This window comes from Rutilus rutilus, assembly GCF_951802725.1.
Source record: "Rutilus rutilus genome assembly, chromosome: 19".
In the NCBI taxonomy this organism is placed as follows: Eukaryota; Metazoa; Chordata; class Actinopteri; order Cypriniformes; family Leuciscidae; genus Rutilus; species Rutilus rutilus.
In genome coordinates this window covers 34275429-34286702 of record NC_140232.1, presented here as the reverse complement: position 1 = coordinate 34286702, position 11274 = coordinate 34275429, and the positions used below count along the sequence as shown (strand labels likewise).

Genomic DNA, 11274 nt, shown 5'->3' with positions numbered 1-11274 from the left:
CGCTTCAGTGAAGCGCATAGGGGACTTACACGCACTCTCAGTAAGCGCGACGTGCATGGAATTTGGGCCGAATGACTCTAGAGTTATACTCAAACCTAAGCACGGTTATGTTCCTAAATCCCTCAATACACCGTTCAGAGCACAGGTCATCTCCCTGTCTGCCCTGCCGGTCACTGAAGGAAATATGGACGAAAGCTCCCTTTGCCCAGTCAGGGCATTAAGAGCTTATGTGTCTCGCTCGTCTGTTTTCAGACAGACGGAGCAGCTCTTTGTTTCGTTCAGCGGGCGCTCTAAGGGACTAGCCGCTTCGAAACAGACCCTATCCAGATGGATAGTGGACGCAATAGCGCTAGCTTACACAACCAAGGGCATGCAGTGCCCACTGGGTGTCAAGGCGCACTCCACGAGAAGCATGGCTTCATCGTGGGCCTGGTCAAGTGGGATTGCCTTGCAAGATATTTGTATGGCGGCAGGCTGGGCCTCTCCATATACATTTATAAGGTTTTACAACCTAGAGGTTCCCGCACTACAGGCCAGACTACTGTCGGTCTAGTACGGCCAAATCTCATAAACTGACACTGTCAGTTATGCAGCTATTGAGTATTGCAGTGCTGCTCTATGCTGCCATTTAGGAAGATAGTGGCTAAACCCCTCCTCTTCCAGGATTCCCTGTGAATCCCCTGGGTGATTGTGTACTGTATGAACTCCGGGCTGTCGCCTTTGAGTCTATAGTATCAGATCCCAGCACGCACAGTTTTACAGTAGGTTCCCCTAGCGTATTCTACGCAGTACGAGAGCATCTCTCGTAAGAGAACGTACTCGGTTACTAACGTAACCTCGGTTCTCTCTAGAGAGAGGAACGAGTACTGCGTATCCTGCCGTGCCTGCACGCGCTCTGGTTGCTTCGACTATGAAAAGCCAGAGATATAAAGCCTGCGAGCGGTATTTATAGACCTAAGCCACGCCCGTTTCGGCGAAGCGCCCTCATTGGGTCTGACGTCACTCTAGGTCTCGCTCGATAGGCTTAAGCAGTTGCCAGCAGACCAGCCAATAGGCGCGCGAGCTGCCTCGCCTATGTCTGTATGCTGCCGCAACGCGTTTTACATTAATACAAAATTAAGGATAATTTTTTTGGCTTCAGTATTCTCGTGGAAAAGGATTTTCCCCTAGCGTATTCTACGCAGTACTCGTTCCTCTCTCTAGAGAGAACCGAGGTTACGTTAGTAACCGAGTACGTTTTCCGACATGGTGCACAGATACAAAAATACAGACAATAGACACACACAATACAGATATGATGTATGTGTGTGTGTGTGTGTGTCAGTTCAAAGCTAGATTAAAGACACATCTCTTTGACCTAGCATTTACATAATACATTATAGACTTCTAGTGACTTCTAGTGTGAGAGACTAGAGAGAAACAGAGTGGATGGAGAGGTGGGGAGTTTGATTGATCAAGCCTGCCTCTAGTGATCCGGTTATCCGTGTGTCCACCGCGGAAGAATCCGTGGTGCCATCACAAATTCACAAAATTGAAGCAAAAAGTAATACATTTATTAAAGAATAACAAGTGAAATAAAGAGCAACTCTTCAGGGTGTCCAAAAGGCCAAAATAACAAACAAAACGAATATAGAAAGAAAAGAGGGGAAAGTTAATAACCTAATCAAATAACAAAAGAAAATACATTTATCTTACCTAACTCCCTGCCCAAAAACAGAGATCAAACAATTTCAAAATAAACAAGGCAGGACACCCCTACGCTCTCCACACTGTTAAGATGGTTTAGACATAGGAGAACGGTTCAGAGGTTGCACGTTCACTTAATTAAAGTCTCTAAGTCACAATTTGATCATCGGCCGGAGGAGGGATTCCGGAGCTCTCAACCCACGTGTGACCAAACCAAGAATGAGCTCCTCGATGAGTGTCAGCAACATCCTTATAAAGACCCCGCCCCGACTGGGCAACCAATGACTGCTTACAACCCATGATTGGGTAACCTGTTTGAAATTACAGAAAACAAGAAAGAGAAAAGGAAGGAACACAGAGCAATAGAAAATAAGCTAAACACAGGTCGTAACAACAATGAACAAATTGTATGGCCCTGAACATTGTGCTTTATTTGTTAACAGCACTGACTGCTCAATAGATTTTGACTGGTTGCAGGTTCATAACAAAGAACAAGAATTACAGTATCACAGAGACAAAGGACAAGTTTGTGAGATGCAGGGTACAGTACTGTAAAAATAGGAGGATGAAGAACAAAAAATAAAATTGCAAAGAGCAGAGTAGTAATTTCTGATCAATTTTGAGCTACTATGATAGAACATGTTTTTGTTCATCAAAAGACAGAAATTTAAAAGAGTTTAAAAATGTACTTCTCCCTGAGAACTATATGTTTTTTTACTTTCTTTTTATTTCCTTTCATCAAGTGCAGTCATACATTATGTCACAAATGAACTTTTTGATGGTACAGTAAGGTGTCACGGGTAAGTCTACAAACAGAATAGCAGTCCGTAGATATCTTTCGAGAACTATAATAAACAATAGCAAGTAAAAAAACTGATCAAAGTTCTTTACAAAGTTCTTTAAGAAACTCAAGAGGATAAAAGTTAAAAGTTCACAAAGTTCAAAGTTCACAGAAAAACGTGGAACATCAGATGGTGAACAGCTGACCGCATGAAGCAGACAGCAGGAGAGCGGTGACGCAGGGAAACGGAAGCACAGGAACGGACATCGGGAAGCTTCGGCAACAATCTGTAAAAACACAAGACGAAAGACAAGGCATTAAGTAGGCTGGCTAGATGGGATACAGCTGGCGCTGATGAGGATCTCCTCGACCCCTCTCCACTCCTGGCTGGTGGCTCAGCAATTATGTTGTGGCAAATTAAACTGTTTCAGAAACTGGTTGAAACTAATGCAAAACACTGTGCTTCAAAGACGTATGTGTTAATTTTTGTTAGATTACTGAGATAGACTGTTTATTAAGACGCATACTGGGTTATGTATTAGACACAAGATGGACGAATAGGTGAATGTGAAGTGAAATATGAGAAAATATACATGTGAAAAGCGTTCATGGATGTTTTTAAAGAGTTTATAATGTTGTTTGTTATCGGATGGGAAAGTTTGAGTGAGTTTAATATGCATTCGCAACAGGAAGTATCTCGAGCCAAAATGGCAGCGTAGCGTGTTAGAGCCATAATGGTCGACGCACGTGGAACACGAGGTTTGCGTGAAGCGAAATATAATATTAATTTGTGACAGTTTAAAAATGAGAGTAATGTCTCGTGAATGTTATTGTGATGTGAAATACATGATATTGTACGTTCATCATATGCACTGTTGCATCCAAATAAATAAACAATGGAAAAAATTTAATGAAAATTGTGACTTACCGGATTCTGCTCCTGTTAAAATAGCGAATGACCAGCTTTTTGTTCATTAACTGGAATGGTTTAGCATCTGAGCGACACGTGTAATGGCTAAAGAGGTTCTGCATAGAACTGACACGAAACGTGTCCAGCTAAATCCAACTGAGTATAAATGATTTAAGTCTGAGACAGCTAAACGGACCTCTCCAATAACTGAAACACACTGTTGAAATAATAAATAAAACTGCCATGCAGACCAAACTGGTTGGTTTGCTGCGGTACTTGGTTCTAGTGAGGCACGCAGAGGTGCCATGGTCTAGTCGATCTATCGAAGAGGATGAGAGAGGCTTTTCTTTTTTTTTTATACGTGTGTACTTCCAATAAAATATGATTTTTATTGGCCAGAAGACAACATCCGATAAAGCGTCATCAGCGACGTTAGTGACCGCTGATTTTACGTAAGAAGTGAACAGAAAACTTTGCAAAAGTGCAGCACTTTGATTCATTAGTCAAATATGCAACATATTCCCCCTGTAACGGTTTTGATGAAATTCACTCGTCGTAACTTAAAAACAAAAACACACACACAAAAACCTGGTGCTTGTGAAACTTAAACAAAAAGCAAGAGAATAAATAAACCCAAAATTTGACATAATGTGTAGCCTCCAAATATTAAAATAAATAATCAAAAGAATACACAATTTTACTGTATAAGTACTTGTCACCTAAAAAGTATATCCTTTTTGTGAGAAAATATGATATAAATGGGATTTAAGAAAAGAACAAGGATGGTAAAATACAGTCTATTCAAAACATATTCAAATGTGCAGCCGGTTCATGACTCACTTCAGCTGGAATGTTTGTAAAGCATAAAAACACTAGCAGGATTAAACTTGTGTTTTGTATGAAGTGCTTGTGTTAAAACAGACTGGATTGTCTATTTACTGATATTAAACACTGGTTAGTGTTACTGGGTTGTAATGGGGATGTTATTGTATTGGGATCTTTGGGGAATTCAGGAACAGACCTGTATTACAGGTTTATAATAGTGGGACACATCTGTAACGAATGTGTTATGACTGTCATATTGTGCTTATAAGTAATGAAGTGTGTTTTGTAACAATCTTTCCAGGAGGATTAGGTTACACTTTATTTTAAGGTGTCGTTGTTACAGTGTAATTATATATTTAAGTACTGTGTAATATTAAGTAACTACTGTTGAATATTTTATTATTTAGACAATAAGTCATTTAGCTATACATTTGTACACTATTATTTATTTCCTCTGTGTGTGTGTCTTTGGTTTGACTTTGGAAGGCCTGAATACCGACACAGCAGAGAATGCTATTTCAGTAATGTCACCTGGTGCAAAGTCTCACCCAAAAATAATCTATAGGAGGTGACCATTTGTGGACAAGGAAGTGTGTATATATGTTAAGCTGGACACTTTTTCTGGAGCGCCTTTTCTGCAGAGGAAGCGTTCAGCTTTTTGTTTGTTAATAAAGTCTAATATTTGGATAAAGGAAATTCCTTTAATAAAGGAAAACAATTGTTTCAAGATATTAACTATATAGATTATTGTAGTATAAAATAAGTTAAAATAATAAATATATATTTAATCAATAAATGTAATAATATATTTTGCTGAGGACAAAGAAAATCCTGAGATGCAAAACTATGGCAGGATCAATCAAAAGCCCAAACTGAGAAGAGGCAGAGAAACAACAGAGCCTATATTCCACTCTGCACGACCTTTGAGTGACAGCAAGGCTGACAAAATATGCAGATCAACAGCCAAGCAGCGTCAACACACTGATCTAAAAACAGAAGAACTGAGACTGAGCTAGAGACTGCTTCAAATTTGGTTAATTATTACATTAACATTATTCATTCTGATTATTCACTGGTCTCATTGCAATTCTTTATATTCTCTGCTAAACTAACCCTCTCTGCTTTTTCAATAGGTACAAGTCCAGCCCTATTAGAAAAAGAAAATACAAGTGGGTGCTCAACTCCCCAAATAGTTCAAACTGAGGCTGGATTTGGTATAGTGAGGGCTATTATTTTCAACAACAATAGGGCTAAAAGCATGACAGAATTATTCTCTGGCAAAGAAAAAGATAGACACAAAGGGTCAAAGAATGATTCTTTTTGTTTGCAAAACAATGATACTGGTCACTCCATCTTGTTTTAATAATTTTCTAGAGATAGATTGGAAAAAATAAATAACTCCAAAATTATGAAATCAAAAATGCTGTCAAAACTGGGATTACCTTAATGTCGTAAATTAATATTACAATCAATTAACCTTTTTGTCCCGTGAACACTTTAATTGATTGTTTATTAACTCTAAGAAATGTACTTTTCCAGGGCATGGGAAATGTCTTTCTTAATTTACAGTACTACTAAGAGCAGTAGTCAAGATCTATATGATTAGTGACTCCAGTTATGAGCTTGAGACACGGACAACTTTACGTGTGACATGAACAAGACTTTATTAACTAGTCTAAACACTTAAACTTCTCTAACATACACACACATACATGCATATAGTTTACCAAGGAGTGCTGAAAGCAGAATACAGGAAAGCAAGAAGTTATAGCATTGTTTGAAATTCAGCAGATCAACAGCCTTGAGCAAACCATCAGTTTAGTTCTAACACGCCCTTTTTTAAAAGGGGTAAGGATACTTAATGTATCAAATAATGAGACTGAGTTTGATACTTGCATGTTTCGCCCATTTGAATTAAACTGTCCTGATGCAATTTGTTGAGGCTCCAGTTGACCTTTGCTGATGTGGTCCTGATGAGAGAGAACCAGCGGTAGTCAGAGGATCTTTGGTGAATGGAAAGACAAGGCCGCAGCCTGGCACAAACTTGGAGGGTCCTTAGAAGCTTCTAGTTCAGCATCTTCTTCACATTCACATTCCAGAAATGAGTAAGTGATCTTGTGATCAGTGACTTTTAAAGAGTGAAGATGTGGGCCGTGCACAGGGGGGTGGACTGCCCTTCTGCCCTTATCGGCTGAGGTGCCCCTCTTGCCCTCCCTCCCTCCCTCCCTAACCCTTCGGAGGATTTCCATAAAAACGTTCTGTTATTGTTCAGATTAACCGATTCTGCTAATCGGCTCCATGGTTTCCTGCTCGCCCCCAGTGCTAGCCATTTTGGTGCCCTAAGCATAATTCCTTTATGATGCACATCACCCCGACCCCGAGAAAATTAACTTTTATTTTAGTTAACTTTTTATTACCAAACATATAAATCAATACCAATAACACATGTAATGGGAAAATTTGATTTCCATTGATCTTCAACATATATTGCAAAGTAATGTGTCACATGTCTATATTGTGGAATGTGAACAGGATATACACTGTAAAAAACTTGCTGTAGTTATGCAGCTGTTTGCCAGTAACTTACTGTAGATTTAAATTGATGTTATTTACTGGCAACAGTTTGTTCAAAGTTAAATGAACATTAAACATTAACAAGTCTTTGTCTTTACAGAATAAAATTATAAAATAACAATCTAATGCAAAGCATTCTGGGAAAAAGAAATCTTCATCAACCTTTTTCTGTTTTCTTTCCTTCAGATTTTGGTTCCCAGAATGCTTTGCATGAGGCTGTTATTTTAGTTTTATTCTGTAAAGATAAAGACTTGTTAATGTTTAATGTTCATTTAATTTTGAACAAATTGTTGCCAGTAAATAACATCAATTTAAATCTACAGTAAGTTACTGGCAAGTAGCTGCCAGTAATACTGTAATTTCTACAGATTTTTCTAGCAGTGTATGTATGTTTGTGCACCCATGGCGTAAGCAAGACACACACAGTATAAGACAAAAGGTTCAGCTAGATTTGGCCATGCTGGGTGAGTGGAAAACTACACAGGAAAGACCTTGAAGAAGGAGTATAAGAAGGGAATTTCCTGGGATGGGTGTCAGGTCTTGCTCATGTCATGGGGAAGCTGCAGTGATAATGATTGTTTAATGATTGTTTGTTGCCACAACACACAATAGCAGCATCACAGTATAAAACTTAAGAACATCTTCACAGCTTTGCTGACTTTGTAAACATATGTAGAATAGCCAACACACACTACACATTTGAAAGTGCAAACTTTTCTTCAGTAAACAGAATAGCAAAATAAAAAAAATCATCAAAATAATCCAGACATGTTTTTCCCAAATATAATGTAAAAGCATAATAGAATGAGGTGCAATAATGCACATAATTCAACAGTAAAGTTGGCTTTATATCATTCATAATGACATTTTATATTTAACAGGAATTGTTAGCCTACCATGTGCACTGCACTGACTGCTAACGTTGTTACTGAGAAAGTATTAACCACCGTCACGTCAAAATAAACCATAAACTACTGATCAATATCTAAAGAAAGATAAAGAAAGTAACAGCTAGCTGGCGTCAGTTATTTGTAAATAGGTAATGTTTAACAGTAAAAGCTCACCCCACAGCATCACTCACAGACAAGCATGTGCCCGCTCTCCGACGACAGATTCAGAATAGAATGTCGTCCCATTGACAGGTCGATTACAAATTACAATCCCCATTACAGACAGTGGTTGATCCACAAAATTAGTATTTTGGTAATTTATTTTTGTAATGCTCCTGGTCTTCAAATAGTGCTAACAACTTGTGCAAAATATCCATGTTCTTGGAAGAAAATTAGAATTCTTGTTCAATCAAATTATTTTACCTGATCTAATAAATAACACTAATGCATAAATAAAACACTAATAAATAAATAAAAAATTTTGTTGTCGGCAGATTTTGTAGACAAAAAACAATGCCTTCACAAAATTAGAAGAAGACAGAGTGAGAAAGAGCAAAGACAGGTTAAAGCCCATTCAACATTGCAAACATTGATTCAAAGTTCTAGAAAGCCAGCGGGTAAATTATTATATAGCCTATAGAATATTTAGCAGACAGTTTTTCACACTTTAACTCCTGTAAATATATTTCCCATTATAATCAATTGCCTTGGTTGATATCTATGTATAACATACATCATATTTCTAATATTTTAATAAGACCATATTAACATTATACATAATAAAAATGTAATATACTATAAATTATCTAAATGAGTTCTAATCTAAATGAATAGTACCTTAGTATAGTAGGTTACAAGGTGGCTAAAGGCACACCCTAAGAAACATTTGCTTTTCACTTCTCCCATTGTGTATGATTGCAGAAAAGTATATGTTTGAAAATTGGGGGGGGGGGGTGCTACCACAGAAACCGAAAATTCTCAGGCCAGCAGCATGTGTCCAAATTTCAATCTTAACCGTTCTATTTCATCAGAAACGAACAGCTCTCTGGAATTTCCTTTTGGGGTTGTAAGACTATTATCAGTCTCAGTGTTTTTCCTGTAACAGGACACCACGCCCTGTTAGTGTTACATGTTCTGTGTTTCTGAGTTCTGTTTCTGTGATCCGTTTTCCCCTGTTCTCTGTTGATTTTGGTTTAGTCCTTGTTTCCATGGTTTCTGTCATCAGTTCATTTGTACCACCTGGTTCCTCGTTAGTCTTGTCAGCTGTGTCTTGTTCCCTTTTCAGTTCTCCTGTGTATTTAAGCCCTGTGTTCTCCTTCTGTGTTTGTCGGTTCTACTTTGTTACTTGTACGTTTATGTAACTTTGTTACTACGTTTATTTCCTGTGTGAGTTCTACCCGTTGTTCCTGTGTTTTTGGATTCCCTGTGAATAAAACTCTTGGATTGAAGTGCTCTGTCATCCTCGCCTCCTTCTACCCACACACAACCGTAACAGAAGAACCGACCCACAAAATATGGAGGAGGACGATTTGGATGAATTTTTGTTCAATCAGAACGGGAGTTCGTTGGAGGAGTTCGTGGAAGTTTATCTCCATCTTTTCCAGGATGTGTATTGGGGTGAGGATTATTTAAAGCAGCGGTTTTGGGGTGGATTAGAGGATCCACTCGCCCAGATTCTGCTGATCAACGACTTAAGGCTACCGTTTATTGAATTCATGGAGAGAGCTCTTTGGATCTGTGGTTCCAACCTTACCATATCGAGTCCCGAGTCAGCCGATCCCGATCCAGCCGAGCCTGCACTTCACGCCAGTCCAGCCGAGCTTGCACTTCACGCCAATCCAGCTGAGCCAGAGCCAGAGCCCGTCGCCTGCCCGCCAGAGCCAGAGCCCGTCGCCTGCCCGCCAGAGCCAGAGCCCGTCGCCTGCCCGCCAGAGCCAGAGCCCGTCGCCTGCCCGCCAGAGCCAGAGCCCGTCGCCTGCCCGCCAGAGCCAGAGCCCGTCGCCTGCCCGCCAGAGCCAGAGCCCGTCGCCTGCCCGCCAGAGCCAGAGCCCGTCGCCTGCCCGCCAGAGCCAGAGCCCGTCGCCTGCCCGCCAGAGCCAGAGCCCGTCGCCTGCCCGCCAGAGCCAGAGCCCGTCGCCTGCCCGCCAGAGCCAGAGCCCGTCGCCTGCCCGCCAGAGCCAGAGCCCGTCGCCTGCCCGCCAGAGCCAGAGCCCGTCGCCTGCCCGCCAGAGCCAGAGCCCGTCGCCTGCCCGCCAGAGCCAGAGCCCGTCGCCTGCCCGCCAGAGCCAGAGCCCGTCGCCTGCCCGCCAGAGCCAGAGCCCGTCGCCTGCCCGCCAGAGCCAGAGCCCGTCGCCTGCCCGCCAGAGCCAGAGCCCGTCGCCTGCCCGCCAGAGCCAGAGCCCGTCGCCTGCCCGCCAGAGCCAGAGCCCGTCGCCTGCCCGCCAGAGCCAGAGCCCGTCGCCTGCCCGCCAGAGCCAGAGCCCGTCGCCTGCCCGCCAAGCACAGAGTCTTCTTCTCCGCTGGTCCCGTCCAGCACAAGGCCTTCTTCACCGCTGGTCCCGTCCAGCTCAGAGACTTCTTCACCGCTGGTCCCGTCCAGCACAGAGACTTCTTCTCCGCTGGTCCCGTCCAGCACAAGGCCTTCTTCACCGCTGGTCCCGTCCAGCTCAGAGACTTCTTCACCGCTGGTCCCGTCCAGCACAGAGACTTCTTCACCGCTGGTCCCGTCCAGCACAGAACCTCCTTCTCCGCTGGTCCCGTCCAGCACAGAGACTTCTTCTCCGCTGGTCCCGTCCAGCACAAGGCCTTCTTCACCGCTGGTCCCGTCCAGCACAGAGACTTCTTCACCGCTGGTCCCGTCCAGCACAGAGACTTCTTCACCGCTGGTCCCGTCCAGCACAGAGACTTCTTCACCGCTGGTCCCGTCCAGCACAGAACCTCCTTCTCCGCTGGTCCCGTCCAGCACAGAGCCCTCTTCACCGCTGGTTCCGCCCAGCACCGAGCCCTCATCGCTGCCCGGCACCGAGCCCTCATCGCTGCCCGGCACCGAGCCCTCATCGCTGCCCGGCACCGAGCCCTCATCGCTGCCCAGCGCTGACACCCGGGACTTTGCCCAAGTATTTTTTTGGGGGGGGCCATATACCTCTGTCCTGGCCATCGGGGTTTCCGAAGAAACACCCGAAGGGGTTTCCCCGCCATGGCCGCCCGAAGGGGTTTCCCCGCCGTGGCCACGCCCACTGCCTGCTCCGCCGTGGCCACACCCTCAGCCTGCTCCGCCGTGTCCACGCCCACAGCCTGCTCCGCCGTGTCCACGCCCACAGCCTGCTCCGCCGTGGCCACACCCTCAGCCTGCTCCGCCGTGTCCACGCCCACAGCCTGCTCCGCCGTGTCCACGCCCTCAGCCTGCTCCGCCGTGGCCACACCCTCAGCCTGCTCCGCCGTGTCCACGCCCACAGCCTGCTCCGCCGTGGCCACTCCCTCAGCCTGCTCCTCCGTGTCCACGCCCACAGCCTGCTCCGCCGTGGCCACACCAACAGCCTGCTCCGCCGTGTCCACGCCCACAGCCTGCTCCGCCCTGGAGGCTTCCTACTGTGTCTCCCTTGCCTGGT

At 43.7% G+C, this 11274-nt stretch overlaps 1 long non-coding RNA gene across 1 annotated transcript; it reads right to left on the bottom strand.

Moving 5' to 3' along the window:
• Positions 1–1531: 1531 nt before the first annotated feature.
• Positions 1532–6309, bottom strand: LOC311278034. Its single transcript, XR_014625371.1, has 2 exons — positions 6099–6309; positions 1532–2754 (listed from the first exon to the last, which is right to left on the bottom strand). It is a non-coding gene; the product is annotated as an uncharacterized lncRNA (long non-coding RNA).
• Between the last annotated feature and the right edge of the window lie 4965 nt (positions 6310–11274).